The sequence below is a fragment of the Anser anser genome (genome assembly GCF_964211835.1).
Source record: "Anser anser genome assembly, chromosome: 4".
NCBI lineage: Eukaryota > Metazoa > Chordata > Aves > Anseriformes > Anatidae > Anser > Anser anser.
In genome coordinates, this window is record NC_139724.1 from 8,574,717 (window position 1) to 8,594,243 (window position 19,527).

The window sequence follows — 19,527 nt, forward strand, 5'->3', positions numbered from 1 at the left end:
AAGGATACACGTTGTACCATAATGAGGAAAAGAGGAAAGTCACGCCACTTCTACATTTTTCTTGCTTATTATTACACAGAAACTGAAGGTTAGGGAGGGTATCCTTCATAAAGTGGAAAACATTCTGTGTCACCACAGAGTTTTAATAGGCAACTCATGTCTATTAATAGGGGCACATCTGTTCCAAAGGCTTGCATTATGCAGGTGTCTGTTCCTCTTGTGTTTTTTTGATTATACAGTAGATAATTAGTTAGCCATGATGATTTGCAACCTCCTTTTGGACCACTTATCACATTATCAAAGGCTTTAGTTTCTAATTATGAAATATGAAATAAAAAAATTAACTTTGCATGTGCATCACCCACATACATAGCTGTTAAAAGGATTCTGAGAGATTGAATATTCTTTTACTTATAAAATATTACATCAAGGTAACGCCATCGGTGAAGGAAGAACTATGTTTTGCTTTACAACCCTTTGATGGGAAAACAAAGACTCATATTCTTCTTCCTAATCACTATAGTGAACTTAAATAATATTTGTTTACTTAATTCAATTTTAAAATACAAACTTTCCAAACTCTGTTCAATGAACGTGACTGCCCTAGATCTTAACGACCCCAATTTAACCACCTACTGTATTCTGACAACGCATGGATACGTTTTTCTATTCCATACTCTTCTCTCTCGGTCTAAACTAAAATTATAGTCTGTCTCTTTGATATCTCTTGCGGTGGTGCAGCTGCTCATTTTGCCTTAGTATAACTAAAACAGAAATACTGTTGTGACTCAAGATTTCCCTTTACACCCTCCATCAGAGTGAACAAAAGTGTGATGCCTGTTACTGTCACATTTATCTGGATGCCATTTTAGGTTTGGACGTTTTCCTAAATCTGAAAATCCAAAGTTTGCATATTCTTTCTGAACAATATTGCTAAGATTTTGTCTCCTTTATACATTCATGCAGATAAAATTATTTCCTGGGAACTTTACTTTTTGCATCTTGCCTACTTCAGTGTTTCTCTCTTCAGCTTGAAAAATGCAGTCCTTCCTGACCAATGTCTATCTTGAGTGTTACCTTAACCTAGATCATCCTACTGCCTCCCATTCTTTATAATCTACTAATCTCCCTTCCCTGATTCTAACACCTATGAACTCAGGCTAATCTCAATTGCCCACTTATTCACAGTGGCATCCTTGTCCATTCTTGGTGGTACCTCTACAATTTGAGAACCCCTTTCTGAAGTAATTTACTCACTAAAATCTCTAAATAATATCCTTAAATTTGACAACATTCATGATTAATGAAGAAGCATTACTCGGTATCCAAGCAGTTAGGTTATTCACCTTGGTAGGGGACAATCAGTTAGTCTGGTTTCTGCTGAGACTAATTACATTTTATGCCTCTTTTTTGTTTAAAGGAAAATACATAAACTGTTGAAGCAGAATCCATTATCATCATTTCATCCTTCGGCCATACTGAAAAGTGCGATAGGTGAAAATGCTGGGATTTGCTCAGGGACTGTTGCTGTGGGGTAGCTCTGCCCTAAGCACATTTAGCATATAGAGCCAGGCTTGTCAAGAGCCTTTGGTTTCGAGGACTGTTTCGCCTCACATCTGGCACACAGCAAAGGGGTATCTAACTGCTCAAGATGTTTCTACATATGTGGGGAAGCCATCATGGAAACTTCTCAAGGTTCTGACAGTGCAGAGTGACATCCACATACATTTTATTTTTGATTTAGAAATCTAAATTCCACTTCAGCTAGTTTTACAATATTTTTGATATTTTATTTTCCAAAGAGGTATAAACACTTTTTAAAGAAATAGCTAATATGGCCTCTTTTCACAACTGGGGGGCAAGACAGGGTCCTCAGTTCTTACCATCTAAAAACTATGCAAGATGGCCTACAGCTGTTAAAGAGAAACAGTTTCATTCCTGCTGCTTGCATGTACACTGATTCTTCATTCTCAACCACATCAGACATTATCTTCTCTTTTGAACAGCCTTTCATTGCATAATTTCATCATATCTCTCATAAACTCTTGGTACCCTTTTCAGTTACATACGTGCTTAAATGAGCACCCAGTTTTTCCCTAGTTGCATCTTAAACTTGGGAGGCCACCATGAATATAATTCTCATGAATACATGTACTACAGCAGGACTTTATTTAGAATACTTATGAATCCAGGCATTTCCCATGATGGTTTTTATTCAGGCCACATGGTCACAAATGGCAATGTCAATTAATCTTTTAGGGATAATCAGATTCAAAGTTAAAATTAATTTCCTCCCTAATATCCTTCATGGATTCAAGTAGATAAATCTTATTTCTACAATGCATTTCAAAGTGCAAGCAAAATGGTGGAAAAAGCAGAGGAGCTGTAAAGGTAACTAGGAACATTATCCTGTCTGAAAGGCATACTGGAAAAGATTGAACCATTTGATTAATAGCTATAACTCAGAATATGATGGGCATAGTGTCTGGAATAATTAAGCAACAACAGGCAGCAAAATGACAAGAATAAATGGATAAAACAGAGAGGTTGACTGGCAGGCAAAGCTATATTTCATGAAACTACTTCCTCCCTGCCCCCAATTCCTTACTATTCTTCTCTGCAAAGTCCCAGGTTTCTTTATCAAACCTTCTGCAATAATTTATTATTGTTATACCGACAGAGTAAATTCCACCACATGCCAGTCATGTCTATAAGTTCAATTAAAATGACAAGAATGACATGGATGGGTAACTTTTGTGCAAAAGGGAAAAGAGAGGCAGCTCTTAAATGAAATTAAATTCTGATACCACTGTTTTGGCAAGGTGTTTCTGCAAGCACAGAAGAAAGATTGTGTTCCCGAGTTTCCATCCCTGGAGACAGTTAACCAATAAAAGCTATAGCTGGGTTTGATTAACTCTGCATGTTTTTCTTGACCTCATTAACAGAGTCAGCTGATGGATTTCCAGATCAATTTGCATGCAAATGTAGAATAAAAAGGGTTGTGCTATAACACCAAGCTTTCACCTTTCTAGAGTCTTCCTTACCTCATTTCAACTTTCTGTAGGCAAAACAGAGTAATGAATGGGAAGGATGAGTAAAGCACCCCCTTTTAACCGTCAATTTGTCAACATCTCAGAATGTGATAACATCCCATGCTAGTCTCACTGCAAGTTTTCAGGCCAGACTTATATAAGACTTTTCACAAATAGTCTCCCCTTCTTGACCATCTGTAGGCTTCTCCTCTTTTAAGGAACTTGAAGTAGATGCAAAGGCAAAATTAAACTACTGACACTAGTGAAATGAGTAAGAAAGTGATTAGGATCATATTTTTGAATTATTTAAAATGAAAAGGTTCTACTGATATCAATGCATATGTGCTTCTTCACCCTGTATTGCCTTAGTGTCAGTAAGAATACAAAGTCAACCCTCCCTGTTTTGCTAATTCACCATCCAGATTTAACCAAATCCCACACTGAAGAAGAAACCAATGTTTATCCAAATAATACTTAAAAAGTAAGAAATAAAGGACCCATCATGTTAGGTTTTACAATGACAATAGAAAATTGTCCCTTTTCTGGGAATATGTTATTTTTAGTGTTACTTTCTAGAAGTATATAGAAAAATAAAAGGAAGGTAAACAGAAGCCAATAAAAGCATTCAGGGTTAAATTTTTGATTAAATATATGCAGAAGTGCATATTGTGATTCACATGATTTTGTAAACTTAGGACACTAGAACTCTTTTATAACTGTTTCACTGCTGAGACCTCATATTAACACAGAGATAACAGAGACAGACAAGTTAAATAGATCAGGACAGGTAAAGCTGTGGGGAAAAAATAAGTCCCTAATGCCATATTGATTGGTTCCTAGATAGTAGGAGGTTACCTACTCACTCACATCAGCAAAGCTTTTACCAACTGTACCAGTGACAAACATCCACTGACTTAAAGTGAAAGGTAATACAGTCACTGCATAATGTTGGTGTTCAAACAGACATGAAAACAGGTGAGCACAACATGATGCCATGCACTTAGCCTTTTAAACAACATTAACTGTCATGGACATTATTTGTTTATGTATACAGCTCTAAAATCAAGATAGTTTAGAAGAAAAGAGACTATAGAAAACCTGCCTTATATTAGTATATTGATTAGCAGATTGTATATATTATAGGTTAGAATATGCTAGTATATGTACTATATATGTACTATGTTGATCAGTCGTGATATAGGCCCAAACATGATGTTCACAAATGCAAGAGACACACTAAAGAGAATAGAAGGAAGGGATGCTATCCGAAGGGATCTGAACAAGCTAGATAAGTGGGCCCAGGTGAATCTAATGTGGTTCAACAAGTCCAAGTGCGAGGTGCTGCACAGGGGTCAGGACAGCTCCAGACAGGAGCACAGACTGGGAGAATTCACTGAGAGCAGCCCTGCAGAGAAGGACTTGGGGGTTCTGGTGGACAAAACGCTTGACATGAGCCAGCAGTGCGTGCCTGCAGCCCAGAAGGCCAGCTGCGTCCTGGGCTGCACCAACAGAGGGGTGGGCAGCAGGTGGAGGGGCCCCCTCTGTTCTGCCCTTGTGAGGTTCCACTTGAAGTGCTGCATCCATCCAGTAGTTCAGGTCGGCTGCCTCAAAGCTGGTGCAACCGCAGCCGCAGCACCTGACCAGGAGTTACAGGGGGATCTTGGGCCCTTGCTTCACCAGGGGTGGCCCAGGACAGCGGTGTGACCAGCCCGCACCTGCCAGCTCTTGTGAGAGAGGCTGACAAGGAGCGAGTGTTGCCAGGGCCACAGCAACTGCACCCAGTCCCTCGGCCTAGAAAAAGCCTCCTGGAGCAGGAAGGGGCCAGCAGGGCACGCACAGCGGTGTGCAGGCAGCTTGGCAGGGCTTGGAGCTCTGCACCAACTCTTTGCAGTCTGCGAGATTGCATTCCTACCGTGGTATCCGCTAGGCAGAGAGCTCACCCCAAAAACGCTGTGGTGACCCAGGCGGAGGGCCTGCCCAGAGACGTGGCTGTTCAGCCTCTGGCTGCAGGGAGCGCCTAAGCCTGCCGCTTGTAGGGGGTTGTGGAGTCTCCTTCTCTGGAGACATTCAAAACCCACCTGGATGCATTCCTGTGTGATGTGATTTAGGCGTTCCTGCTCCGGCAGGAGGATTGGACTAGATGATCTTTCAAGGTCCCTTCCAATCCCTAATACTCTGATTCTGTGATCCATCCAGGTCTGGGGCCCCCAGCACATGAAAGATGTGGGCCTGTTAGAGCAGGTCTGGAGGAGGGCCACAAAGATAATCGGAGGGCTGGAGCACCTCTCCTGTGAAGAAAGGCTGAGAGTTCTGAGCCTGAAGTGAAGGCCCTGGGGAGACCTCATTGCAGCCTTTCAGCACTAAAAGAGGGCTTATTAAAAAGATGGAGAGCAACTTTTTACTCTGGCAGATAATGACAGGACAAGGGTGAATGTTTCTAAACTAAAAGAGGGTAGATTTAAATTAGATGTTAAATGGGAATTTTTCACACATGGTGAAATTGTCACTGTGTGGTGAGGCAAGTTGCTCAGAGAAGCTGTGGATGCCCCATCCCTGGACGTGTTCAAGACCATGATGGGAACTAGATGATCTTTAAGGTCCCCTCCAACCCAAGCTATTCTATGATTCTATGATTTTATGAACAACAGCCACTTCACCAGTGAAATGAAAGGAAAACAATCACTTCTCTAAAACAGAATTACTTTTTCTTTTAACTAATCTGTTGTTTCAATTAATAACATACATTTTATAATAGTATACAATTTTGATCTAAATATTGATCTAAATACATTTATCTGGAAATTCGACTGAAATATCAAAAGAGTTAGAGTTAGGAAAACTTTGGTACTGGTAAAAAGACAAAAAAAAAAAGTAACAGTGTACATCAGAAGTTCAGCATGGAAAGAAATCTGCAATAATATGGCCAGATAATCCAAAGAAAAGTAGCAGTTTTTGAAATGTACTTATGTATTATTTGCTAGGTATATATTTACAAATATATATATAAATATAAATATACATATAAATATACAAATATATATATATATTTACAAATAGATTTTCTGCAGAAGCGGAAAGGGGTGAAAAATGAAGTGGTAACTTTTGCAGATATTACAAAATTGTTTTGACTAGGCAGAACAAAGATTTCAGGAAGGTACCCCTGGAAGATCTATCAAAAGTAGGGAGCTGGGCAGCACATGGGCAAATGAAATTCGCTGCTGAGAAAGTGAAGTCACAGATAATACATGAGAAAATGCGGCCAATCCAATGACATTACTATGATATGAATGTAAGTATATTAATAACAATAGACAAGGTTGTGTTCCCAAACCTTGAATGCCATGTTCAGTAACATCCTCTCTTTAAAAAGATGTAATGTGCATGACTGAGTCAAGGATACTGAATCATCAGAGATATGGGTTTTATACACAGGAAGACTGACAATACCTTCAGAACCATTTAATAATGAAATGATCATTAAAACAAAGTTCTCTTGATAATATAGCAAGAAGAAAACACATCAAAAATGTCTCTCAGCCACTTCACTTTGAATCCCTCCTAATAAACAAAGTTGAATAGTTAGAAGAATTAACAAAAGTATTAAGGATATTTCTGAAACATCAATAACACTTTTGGGGGTTTCATTTTGATTTCATATTGCATTTTAATTAGTCCTACTTAAATACACAACTGTTTCTGCAGCATGGAGTGGAATGGCTATGTATTGACTCATACAATCTGGTAGCAACAACAGCAAATGTTTGGATTCAAATTTCTCTGTGGAAAGAGAGCTTGCAGAATGACTTTTATCAGATGTATGAAGGCCTGAAAATTCATCTGGTAACTTACGATGAATACAAATACTCAAACAAGACACCATCAAATGATGGTACTGGAAAAAGCTTAATGTACTAAGATCATTAGCCTGGCATCTTTGAGACAACATCACAAGAGAAAGAGGAGATTTGTCATCCCCAGAGCTCAGTCCTGTCAGCATTGATCTGGATTTATGATCCAGTAAAATAATCCTTCATGATTATCTGTCCTGTTGTTCACCATTACTGCAGCTTCAAGGAAGCTGTTTTGTTGTATGCTCTTCATGTCATGCTTAGCTGAAGTATAATTGACTTGAAGACCACCTATACTTACAGTTCATTCTTATACAAATTAATGGATGATGGTAAAGTTGTACATCCATTAAGCAGAGCATTACCTTTCATGGCATTCATTTACCTATCAAAGATATTTTATTTATCATAGTTTTTCTGAAAGATTGTTTATTAAGAGACCATGCTGGAAGGGTATTGCTGCTATCAATGAATTTTATGCTTTGTGCATAAAATTTGAAAAATGAAAACTCATATAATTTGCCTCTTAGCATTCAATGGTCATAAATGAATTACTTTGCTCATCTCTTTTCATGAAATTAACATAGTTTAAAAATTCAGAGTTTGTTTTCCTTCTATTAAAAATAAATAATTGTAAAAGTAGTTTACTTGATGTAGGAATAAACAAAGACTTGCACAGAATTCATGGTGTATATGTCTTTTGCACCAATTTATACGTGACTGAATATGATTTGGTGGGAAATTTTTCTAACCAGAACACATTGCCTGGTTAAGATATGTGCTTAGTTCTTCATAAGAGAAAGTCATTGAATGGTCCAAAAATGCTTTAATTAGCTAATTAATTACAGGGATCTTGAAACTCAAAATAGCTTTGACCATGATAAAATACTAAGTATTCATAGATCCAGAGAGAAAGAGTGAGAACAGTTTTGTAATTTGGCTGTCAGGAAAAACAACTGATGATTCCATTTTCCAGCCTTGGTCAAGGTGCTTATTTCATCTTCAGATACATACTTAGAGCCAGCTTTCAAATTCGGGTAGAGATAAAATGTTTTGAATTGGGGACTATCACCTTCTCTGTTAGTCTTCTAAGCAATATATTACTCGGGGGCTCATAGTCATCATCTTCTCAGGGGTATCGTTCACTCAGAAAACTATTCCTGATCAGATTTCACAGAAGAGATTCAATAAACAGTCTCAGCTTTGAGAATCCTGCTAGGGCTAAGGCATCAGGCCCAGCACTTAGCAATTTGGCGTTTTGCTACCCTGGGGACAAGTAACACTGTAATCTTATGATTTTAGAAATATAAGTTGGCATCTAGGCTGGAGTCCCTACACCACATCCAACACAGCTAAGCACAACAAAATCAGTGAGGTTCTCCCATTACAGAACTTTATTTGCACTTAGAATTTTGTCAAATTTCAACACACTGGCCTGAAATCACCTATATTATCTGTCCACTGCAGGGTGCTTTCTGAGCTTTTATTATATCAGCAGCTCCCAGCAATGAGGACAAGTATTTAGTCCATGATTTAAAAAGTCCTTATTGCCTTCTTGCACTGAGGAATCCTAGCAAGGAAACAATTTGGTGAAATGGCTTTAAAGCTTGGTTGTGGCATTGCCTAATTGTGGACGTCTTGCCTTTGCAATTTCAAGAGTCTTTTATTCTCTCTTTTTGTGTGTAACTTTTTGCCAAAAGAATATTATGGCTTCTACGTAGTACGAAGAATGATGATGTTTACATAGCCATAATGATCTGAGTCCTACTCCTCCTACCTGGCCAGGAAATGACAGGAGATGTGATGTATTTTTCTTTTAATACTCTTTTCCGTGTAAAAAAAAAAAACTTGAGAGGAATCTCACTAAAATTTGTCATTTGAGAAATGTCAGCTAGTGTTTCCACTCGTATTTGATTGTCATTACCTTCACACTTTATTCTGCACTACACGAAGATATGTTGGACTGAAGGGTTACACTGTAAGCATTTAATACTAAATATTTGAATATGAAGAAGTTATACATTGCTTACACTCTCTATTGTTAATTATTTTTAGCTGAATCACTTATATTGAAAATTGTTTCTAAACCAAATTGACCTATGCAAGTTGCCTTTTATTTAAAAATCAACACTCAGATTTCACTTGTAAAACCACTGCTTGCACTATATAGAGGTGCCTATCCAGTCAACAGATAAAATCGCTAGGAAAAGCAATATTTGCACTAGAAAGAGCAATATATCCATCATATTTGAAAAATCATGGCAGTCGGGTGAAGCCCATGGTGACTGGCAAAAGGGAAACTTTATTCCCATTTTAAAAAAGAGTAGAAAGGCAGACCCAGGGAACTAAAGACCATTGAGCCTCACTTCTGTGCCTGGCAAGATCACAGAATGGATCCTCCTGGAGACAATATTAAGGCACACAAAAGACGAGGTGATTCGAGACAGCCAGAATGGCTTCACCAAGGGCAAATTGTGCCTGGGCTTCTGTGATGGAGTGACTGCATCACTTGACAAGGGAAAACTGATAAATGTCATCTACCTGGTCTTCTGCAAGGCCTTTGACACAGTCCCTCATGACATCCTGAGCTCCAGAATAGTAAAGAGATGGATTTGAAGGCTGGACAATTCAGTGGATAAGGAATTGGCTTGAAGGCTGCACCCAGAGAGTGGTGGTCAATGGTTCTATGTCCAGATGGAGGCTGGTGACAAGTGGTGTCCCTCAGGGTCTGTCTTGGGACCCGTGCTTTTAAATATCTTCATCAATGACACAGAGTGAGTGCACCCTCAGCAAATTTGAAGATGACACCAACCTGAGTGGTGCAGTCAATACAACAGAAGGAAGGGATGCCATTCAAAGGAACCTGGACACGTTAGAAAAATGGGTCCATGTGAACCTAAGGAGGTTCAAATAGTCTAAGTGCAAGGTGCTGCACCTGGGTTGGGGCAATCCCAGAGATGAGTACAGACTGGGAGAGGAACTCATTGAGAGCAGCCCTGCAGAGAAGGACTTGGGGGTTCTGGTACATGAAAAGCTTGACATGAGCCAGCAGTGTGCGGTTGCAGCCCAGGCGGCCAAATGCTTCCTGGGCTGCACCAACAGAGGGGCGGGCAGCAGGTGGAGGGAGGGGATTGTCCCCCTCTGCTCTGCCCTTGTGAGGGCACACTTGGAGTTCTCCATCTAGGTCTGGGGCCCCCAGCACAAGAAGGATGTGGGGCTGTTAGAACGGGTCCAGACAAGGGCCACAAAGATGATCAGAAGGCCAGAGCACCTCTCTTATGAAGAAAAGCTGAGAGAGCTGGCAATGTTCAGCCTGGAGAAAAGAAGGCTCCATGGAGACCTCATTGAAGCCTTTCAATACTTAAATGGGTCTTCTAAAAAGGATGGAGAGGGACTCTTTACTTGGGTAGATAAAGACAGGACAAGGGGGAATGGTCTTAAACTAAAAGAGGATAGATTTAGATTAGACATTAGGAAGAAATTCTTCACTGTAAGTGTAGTGAGGCACTGGAGCAGGTTACCCAGAGAAGCTGTGGATGCCCCATCCCTGAAGGTATTCAAGGCCAGGCTGGATGGGGCCTTGGCCAACCTGTTCTAGTGGGTGGCATCCCTGCCTATGGCAGGGGGGTTGGAACTAGATGATCTTTAAGGTCCCTTCCAACAGAAGCCATTCTATGATTCTATGGTTCTATGAATCTATGATTCAATCTTTAGGAATATCTCCATCCATGCTGTCAAATTCTAACTTCTCATACTAACTTGAAATATGTTACAAGCACAATTATTTTACTAAATACTTATCATCTTTGTCGATAACTACACAATTAATATATTCAGTAAAAGTATATTTTACATAGACTTATATCGCACTGAAAGTTTGTAGTTTCTGATACATTTTATGTTTTACCATGCTATCTCTCTCATATATTCAGTAGTATCTTACTGCTAGTCTTTACATTTTAAACTTGTGGAATGACCCGTACATCTCAAGGATTTAAGTTGGATAGCTCTCTTTGACCACAGAGTAACATGAAATTGTTTAGATATTCCAAGTCATTGTTTTTCATGTATACTCCCTTATAGAGTTCATAGGAATGTAAAAACTGACCAACGTTTTTAGCAATGATTTGGTGCCATGCAAAGATGCTGTTGACATATTCATCTGATATAAGAAAAATATCATGAAGTTTGAAAACTAGCTGTTGGGTCTTAAGCTCTGAAGTACTCACCCACATCAAACTAAATCTGGCCTTTGAACTGTATGAAACTCGCAGTCATGAGTCCCTGAAGGGGCCCCAGATTCACCTGCAAATAAAGAATCAGTGTTACACATGCAGGCACCAACGCTATGATAAACTCCACGTCAGCCTGCTGCTAAACTGGTGATTATGGTAACCCATCACTGTGATCTGTGCTGCAGCCAGTGTCAGTGGCAAACATAACATGGTCCATCAGAGGAAGGAAAATAATGTGACACCCTGAAGCTTGTGGTCACCTGCTGAGTCAGGCAGCTGAAACACATGGCTTTCTTTGCCTGACTGTGCTATGCAATTCAATCTCTTCATTCTGTAACTACATATACACATGTGCAACTGAGTATGCTTGTATATGTATACACATACATACCAATTACACAGCACTCACAAATGTGGTGATTTGATTATTTGTAAACTGGAGCCATTATGGATTTCCCAGAGATAAACAACATATTTATTCCCGATATATGGTGGCAAAACTTAGTTGTTCAACTGTATTTTACATTGGTTACCAGCAGAGGAAACACCAAACAGCAAAGGAGTTTGGCTGTTATCTCAAGGACAAAAGACAGACTCCCAGTGATTTAACTTTCACACTGTTGTGCAAACAGCAAGCATCCTGTGGTATTTTCTTGAGTGACTGTTACTTCTCTCACTGAGGTCAAGAGGAGTTCTACCACTTATTGCAGCATTAGCTCGTTGCTGCTGTCTTTTGAAAATGTTGTGTGAAATAAACATTCAAATTATTGCAGTACTTTTTAAAGTCCATATTAAAAACTCCTAAATCCTGAAGGGTATCTGCTCATCCTGTTTATTTCTTCCTTCTAGCTCCTAGAGTTGTGACATGTTTACATGCATGCAATGGCTGTTTTCCTAGGTAGCTCCTCATAAACATTGCAAAATATTAATAAAGGTGCTAAGAAAGCTAAAGGCACACACCAACAGTCTTCACATATTTAATTCACTGCTTTGTTCATTCTTTCCCCATTGCAAATGTACTAAATGACAATATAATTATAACCTAAAGCTGTTGGTAATTATATGCAAAGTGCTATAATAGCGATGAAACCTGAATGCCAAGAGAGAGAGGGAGAAAGAGACTGAGGGAAGCCAGAGTCAAAATAACCATTACTCATTGTACTCCTGGGTACCCCCTAAAATTATTTGATTCTGATGGGTTACCCAACCTGCAAATTACCTGAAAAAAAATTCAGGTCAGGTGTAGAGAAAACAAATTAATTACTAGGAAATTACTTGCTGGTGTTGAGCCAAGTATTAGCTCATCAGCATTCAGCACCGTTGGAATGGGCTGAAATGAAGGAGAACTGTACTGACTTATATAAGGAGCTGGCAGCTGAGAACAGCACGTGGAAAAATTGTATTGGAAACTTTTGTTCTAATGCTAGCATCTTTCTTCCAGACAATCCTGAGCTCAGTCAATGTTCAATGCCAGCGTGTTGCTACCAGCAGGTCACAGATCTCCTTGCCTTCCTTCTGCCCTGGAAGCAGGAGGACAGACATGGGCTATGCTACCTGCGGGAAGCTGCTCTCCAGCTGCTCTCCAGCTGCTCTCCAGCTGCTCCACAGGGCCTGGGGCAAGCTATCCAGACAGGCACCATCCCTACACCTCCTGGTCCCTCTTGGGCCCCAGAGGGTCCCACATGCCAGAATTTTTCCTCTATTCCTTCTTCTGCATTTGGAATAATTCCACCAGCAAACCAACCAGGACCAACAGAGTCTCACAGCTGAGATGTATAGTAACCTAGATGTCCCCCATCTTAGCTGAACTGATTATTTTCTGGATAGAAATGAGAGCCTGGCTCATACAATTTGTCAAGGGAATGTTTGACTTGCACTTATTCTGTGTTTGCTGGAATCAGAAAGATACAGCATATAGCTACTGCTTCATTAGTAGATTAGTAATATGCGGCAGTGTGCTCTAGACATGGAACATAATTGATAAAAAAAAGTTGCGAATTACGTGACAGGTTGAATTGGCAGCTTGTAATCATCTATGAAATCCCTGCTTATAATATGTACAGTATGCTACTAATGAATTAGTTAAAATTACAAAAATACAGTCAAAAAAGCTACAGCTCCTGCTACTTCCTTTGCTCTTGCAGACCTGCTGCCAGGCTGGAATTATTCCTGCTAAAATATATTTAAAAGAGGGGAAAAAATATAGCATCCACAACAACAGGACAGAGCAAAAAGCAGCATGTGAACCAAAGATTTCCTTCTGAACTGTATTTGCTGTCTTTGCTGAAGTACATCCAGTTATATGACTCAGGGAATTAATATCACTATAAAAACTATAATTGTATCTAATGTACAACACTTGTTTTGTGTTCACACAGCATTTAGCATGATACAGCTCTTAATAGCGATGCTCCAAATTCAAACTAAGGTTCAGACAGTTCAGAGAACGACGCTCAGATCCATGCAGATGCTCCTCTGTGTCTCAGTGCCCTTTCCTTTCCCTTGCTGCCTTCTTCCCTGGGTGCGCAGGAGCACTCCCTTGGAGGAAGCCTGCTCTGCCCTGCGCTGAGTGCTGACAAAATCCTTCCAGTCGAACCATTCACAGGATGAGTAGCAAAATGCTCAAAACCACTTGCTGGCCGTGCCCTACATCTCATGCATCGCTGGACACGGTCTTTGTGGGCAGCTTTAAACTGTCAGTGGATGGGAACTGGAGTTGTGCAGCAGCAGAAAGCAAGCAAGAAAAACTGATTGCTGCTTTAGGTTGTACAAAGTCCCTACCATGTGAGGAACTTGAACAGGTGTGGGGATGGTTTCCTTGTTTGTTTGTTTTAATTCATGAACAATTTTCAACTAAAAACACTTTCTGCATTTTAATGGCTTAATATCGATTTGTTTGCCTTTGTGCTCATTTGATAGGGTATGTGGGGTAGAGGAAAAGCACTGAAATGTGTGACCACAACTGCAAAGCAGCTGTAAAAAAATTACAGAATCTGAAAGGTTGTGACAGATATCTGCTCTGCACTCATTATGTCCTGGATAAATTATTTTGTATGATTCATAAATGCTTAAACCAGAAAATACAATTACAATCACCAGCTATGACTTCTTACTTCATTTCAGGTGTAGATTTTTATCCAGTGTTTTTAGCTGAATGAGAAACTAGTTTGATAAGCAATAAATTATCCAAAAATGCAAATAAAAAGCAAAATTATTTTAAGTAAATGATCGGGGCTCCTACCCAAAAATTAATACACACAAATAAAAGGATTGCTCTTGAATATGTAGTAGAAAAAGCATGACTCTTTTGGAACAATATATGATATTATACTTTTTCAAGTTTTCTGGGATGAAGGGTATTCATTTCTCTAGTTTGTCAGATAACTGACTGCTTACACATTATGATGACAGAACAAGGAACTGAGCCCCTTCTTCAACTCTCCTCACAGAGCCGTCACAACACGGGAACACTGCCCTGAGGGTTACACAGGTAACTCAGGCGTGAGACCTCCTGTGGCTCTCCATCCCCCACCGAGTTTGCCCACAAAAACTGTCACAATTAGTTCTAATTGCGGCAATGACGCTTCTGATACCTATCCACCGCACACCCAACATGAGGCACCGATCTTCTGCATAGGCTGCTGAGCTGCTCTCAGCGGCTTGTGCATTTAGTCACTGTCAGCCCAGGCTGCCTTTAAGCTGAATTTTCCTCGTTCCCGTGTTGCAGGTGGATGAGTGCGGCCGAGCAGGCTGAGTTGCACACAGCAGGCATCCATAGTGCCAGAGCGTGTTTGACAGCCAACAACTTCCCCACCGATGCAGCGCTCTTCTTGCAGCCGCTCTCTCTCCCCACCCTCCTTCTGGCCGGTTTCTGATGCCTGACATCACTCTGCAATGGCCTGAGGAGAAGTGGCAGGAAGTAGAGTATTTTGAGAGATTACTCTTAGTTCCTACCACCACGAAGTCCCCACGGGGTTTAGCCTTCCCTTCCCACTGCTGAGCTGCACTAAGCCCATCTCCTGACCCACGTGGCACTTGCTGTCACTTGGCCATATCAGACGGTACGTGGCAAAAGGCCTAACTTAGCAAACTGTTGTTCATCACCTGACTTACTTACGCTGTCAGAAAAAATTACAGAGGAAATTTGAAACTACGGAAAGGTCTTGCTCTTCTATTCTCTATATAACAAGTTGGAAATATGAGAATATACTAGCCCTCAAAGTCATAATAGTTTTTAGCTCAGGATAGCCAGGCTTTTTTTTTTTTATTGCTATTATTATTATTACTATTTTCTAGATCTAATTGAAATGCAACAATGAAAATAAACAAGAATGACTACAGCCTTGTAACTGAGGATATACTTTGTCATGGGATGCTCTCAGTTCATTTCTCTGTAGATATACATCCCTCTTTTGAGAGCTGATAGCTGGTCATGCTTGGCACATATGGCATGCTGCTGAGTGCCTCGCTACCTGGGGTGGTGAGATGGCACGATGTGCCTGCTCCCCAGGAAACTTCTGCCAGCCCTGAAAGATGCTGGTGAAATAGCTGTTGCTATTTCAAAGAAATACATGTTATTGCCACTCACACGGCATTCCACTTAATGACATCGCTATGTATCTGCAGACAAGTCAAATCAGGTCTTGAAGTGATCAAGAAGCCCTAAAGAAATCAGCAGTGGGAATCAAAAACGAGAGAAAAGATGCAGGAGTTAGACTGTCATGATGAGAGGGCAACAAGAGATATCTGAAGACTGAATTTGGACAGAAAAGTGAACAAGTATATTCACTGCAAGATGAAAAGAAGTTAACCACTGTAGTACCACTGTTTGGCACCAAGTGGAAATTTGATTGGATTTTCATATTTGGCAACTCTACTAGCTTTCATGTGGGCAAAGGAAGCCAGATCTCAAATGAGAAGGCATCAGATTTCTAAAGCTCAATTAGGCAAATTGAGGCACATTTCCTCTCTGTCACTTTTTTTTTTTTCTGCCATACAACATATAGAGTTGTTGTACAACCAAAACAATTTGTTTTACATTGTACAGAAGTCATTTTTGCCCAACAGTGTGATTCTTTTCTGCAAAGATTTTTTTCAATGTGGTCTGAATAAGAATTTTTCTCATCTTAAAGTGATAAAGCAGAGTATCAATGAATTTAAAAAAAAAAAAAGAAGAAGAAGAAGAAAAAGGAAATATCGGTGAGATAACAAAACACAAATGAAACTTCTGTCTGTATTGATCCAACTGGAATACAAAGTCACTGCCAGTTTCTGCAGACATACAATTATAAATCAAGGTTGATATGCCTTTGTTCTTATACTGCTTTACCAAATACCATAGTAAATGTAATTCCAGATAATCAAACGATAGTCGTAGGCTCTATTTTGAAAAGTATTATAAGATATTGGTGTAAAAATACTTTATTTTTCAGAAAAGAAAAGAAAAAAAAGGTTAACCTGTGGTCAATCTAAAACAGTTCAACACAAAATAAAACATTGTGCAATAATTTCCAGGTCACTTAACGTCTTTGTCTTTGACTCTAAACTCCTTTAAATGAAAATGAAAGCATTTTAACTCTCAGGAGTTAAACAGAGCTCAGTCCATGGCCCTGAGTGGCAAATTCCAGGGTCACTCTTGGTGCAGAAGACCTTTCAGATTATTTTATGAACTGGGACCATAATCAAATTCCCATCCTCTGCAAAACACATGAGTTTCTCTGAACACAAGTCACCTGGGTATTTGTGGATTTACAGTTCACCTTTTTGGGGTCACAATATACGTGCTAACTCAATGAGACTTTAGCTGTGCAGTCCCTTTAGTCCGCCATAATCCATCCAGCCTCAAGCCCTGCCCTTTCCCACCCAGTTAAAATCACTTCAGACCTCTCCTTTCTACACAATATCCCTGTCTTTCTAATGTGCATGCGTTTGTGTTGGGAGAGACAAGCACAAACAGTATGTTTAAACAGCTGCACAATTTTCTACAAAGTTACAGCATGGGTTTAACTACAGCCTGAAACAAAACTTGCAGTGAATCCCTAAATTTATGTAAATGAAAAGATAAAAAAAAAAAAAAAACAACGAAGAAAAAGGTGTTCTAGGCATAAAGCCCCCCCCACACCATCACCTTTAGCCAGCTTTGGGGGGTCCTTGCAGGGTTTTCTTCATTTAGAAGAGAGGGGCTTACATACCCCAAAACATTTTTCTTTCACTTTGAGCTAATGAAAGCATTCCCTGTGAGGCTCCCTGTCCCGAACTGTAAAAAACCTTGACTTTTTACAGCCTTCCAGATGTGAGCTGCCGGTCAGTCAGCCTTGCATTGTATGAGCTCATCACTAGGCAACCATCCATGAAGGCCACCTCTCATTGAGGATGTTCACTTATTGTTTAAAAGTATTTCATTTCCGTGGAAGAGTGTTTCACCTGACAACTGGTTTTGTTAACCTCATGCTGGTGGCCTTCAGAATTATTTTCTGATGTGGAAGTAAAAGAAAGAAAGAAACCCGTCTGCACGCTCAAAATGAAATTTTCCATTTGAACAAGAGTCCTGTAATCTGAACAGTGCACATAGCTGAATAATCCTATTGATAAGTGTTACTATGGGACATCAAAAGGTGTGCAGTATTGCAATATGTTTGCAAGTGTAGACTAATAACAGAGAAAATATTTTTACGTTATTCTAAGCAGTATAAAAGGTCTCCTCAGACCTGACTTAGCTTCCACCATGGAGCATAATTGTACCCATTGGCTCATAGGTTCCTATTTACCATATTGATGGAAGAAAACACCATGAAGGTGGTGCTGAAGATCACAGGAAAACTATCCCTCTCCAGTACGAGCTAGGCTAGCTCCACTACACTGAACTCCTCCCTTGCATTGAGCCCCAAATGATGCAAGATCCCTGATTTGCATGGACAGCACAGCTTGACACCACAGCTGTATTAGTGCCCTTATGTGCTCTGCTCGAGGAGTCCTCACCAGGGGTAGAAGGAGCAGGGACCATGCAGGAGCTGGACAGAGAAGAGAAATAGCCTTGGCGGCCAGCAAAAAAACATCAAATTGATTGATGGGATTATGGGTAGCCTACTTCTGCTTGATGAGTGAATTTGTTATTGATAAGGTTGAACTCACACTAGAAAATCTGCCTATTTGTTTTTATTGCATATTGCTATTTCTTCTGAAATAACTTGCCTCATAGCACTACTTCATCTTCTAAGTGCTTCTGGGACAGTAAATAAATGCATGTCAAGAGAACAACAAAAACAACAACAACAAGAAAAACCTGATTACAACCCTGAAATAACCCTGAAAATAACCCTGAAAATCCAAATCTTCTTCTGGTATTGATACTGCTGCAACTTCATAACAGAGTACTACTTTACAAATCCCACCTGAAAGAACAGATATAATCAAAAAGCGGTACTTTCAGCAAACACAAAATGACCATGTCTACCTGTGCCTGATTTTTTCTTTTTGCAGAGTCATTTCTTATCACCTTAATCGAATTATGAGCAGCGGTATTTCTTGCAAGATAGAATAATTAAGAATCAATTACATTTTACACTGAACCACTGACTGCACTGTAACCATTCTATAATTGGGAAGCAGCTATATTGTCATTTTTATGTAGTCACACTGAATTACACAATCATTTCGATGGAGTTATATTGAGAAATTACATATAAATTTGTTCATATCAAGTCCTGCAACTTAAGGTTTCAATGTGAAATAACTGCACGTTTGGAACAGGCTCTAAAGATAATATATACAGCTGTGTAACTATGAAGAGAAAGAAAAGGTTCCTTAATAAGTCAGAACTGTTATCATTAGTATCTTTTAATGTAAAGTTGTTACATGGTAGCGAATTATTTCAATTACTTCATCGTATTGCTGACCTAAAGAAAAGGAACAATTGATAAAAATATGGTGAAAACTTCTTAATACGCAGAAATTAAGAACAGGGCTCAAAAAGCTATCAATGAGTGCATTCAGCTGGTACCTTCAAAATCTGAAAGATACTTAACATTAAATGGGAGAACTTCAAATCACTAATTTGGTTCATGGTGAGCTTCAGGGATTTGAGTAATTTCACATTTCTATAATGTCTCTATAATGCTATGAAGTTAAAGTTGAGCAAGGTTTTTAATTTTTACTTGTGGCGCAGCAGGATATAAAACACACCCACAGTGAAGCTATAATAGAAAGTTTTCGTTTCTGACTGAACGAAACCATGAACCTAAGGGCCTGAAAGAATAAAAGGGTCTCACTCAAACGTAGTGCACAAGTAAACACTTCAAAGGTGAACCCCACCTGAACACAGCAGAAGGAGGTGTGTGAAGGGGAGGCTGAATTCCTGAAAGGAGTGGACAGAGAGAATGTCTTGCCCGACAGGGCACTGACAACTCTGCTAAA

General features: G+C 39.7%; 1 long non-coding RNA gene across 4 annotated transcripts in view; it reads right to left on the reverse strand.

The window, feature by feature from the left end:
- LOC310899347 overlaps nt 1-19,527 on the reverse strand; it is a 343,657-nt gene that overhangs the window by 150,694 nt on the left and 173,436 nt on the right. For all 4 annotated transcript variants that reach the window (XR_014584218.1, XR_014584219.1, XR_014584220.1 and 1 more), the window contains one exon: nt 11,110-11,185. This is a non-coding gene — a long non-coding RNA (uncharacterized lncRNA). The remainder of the gene's footprint in view (nt 1-11,109; nt 11,186-19,527) is intronic.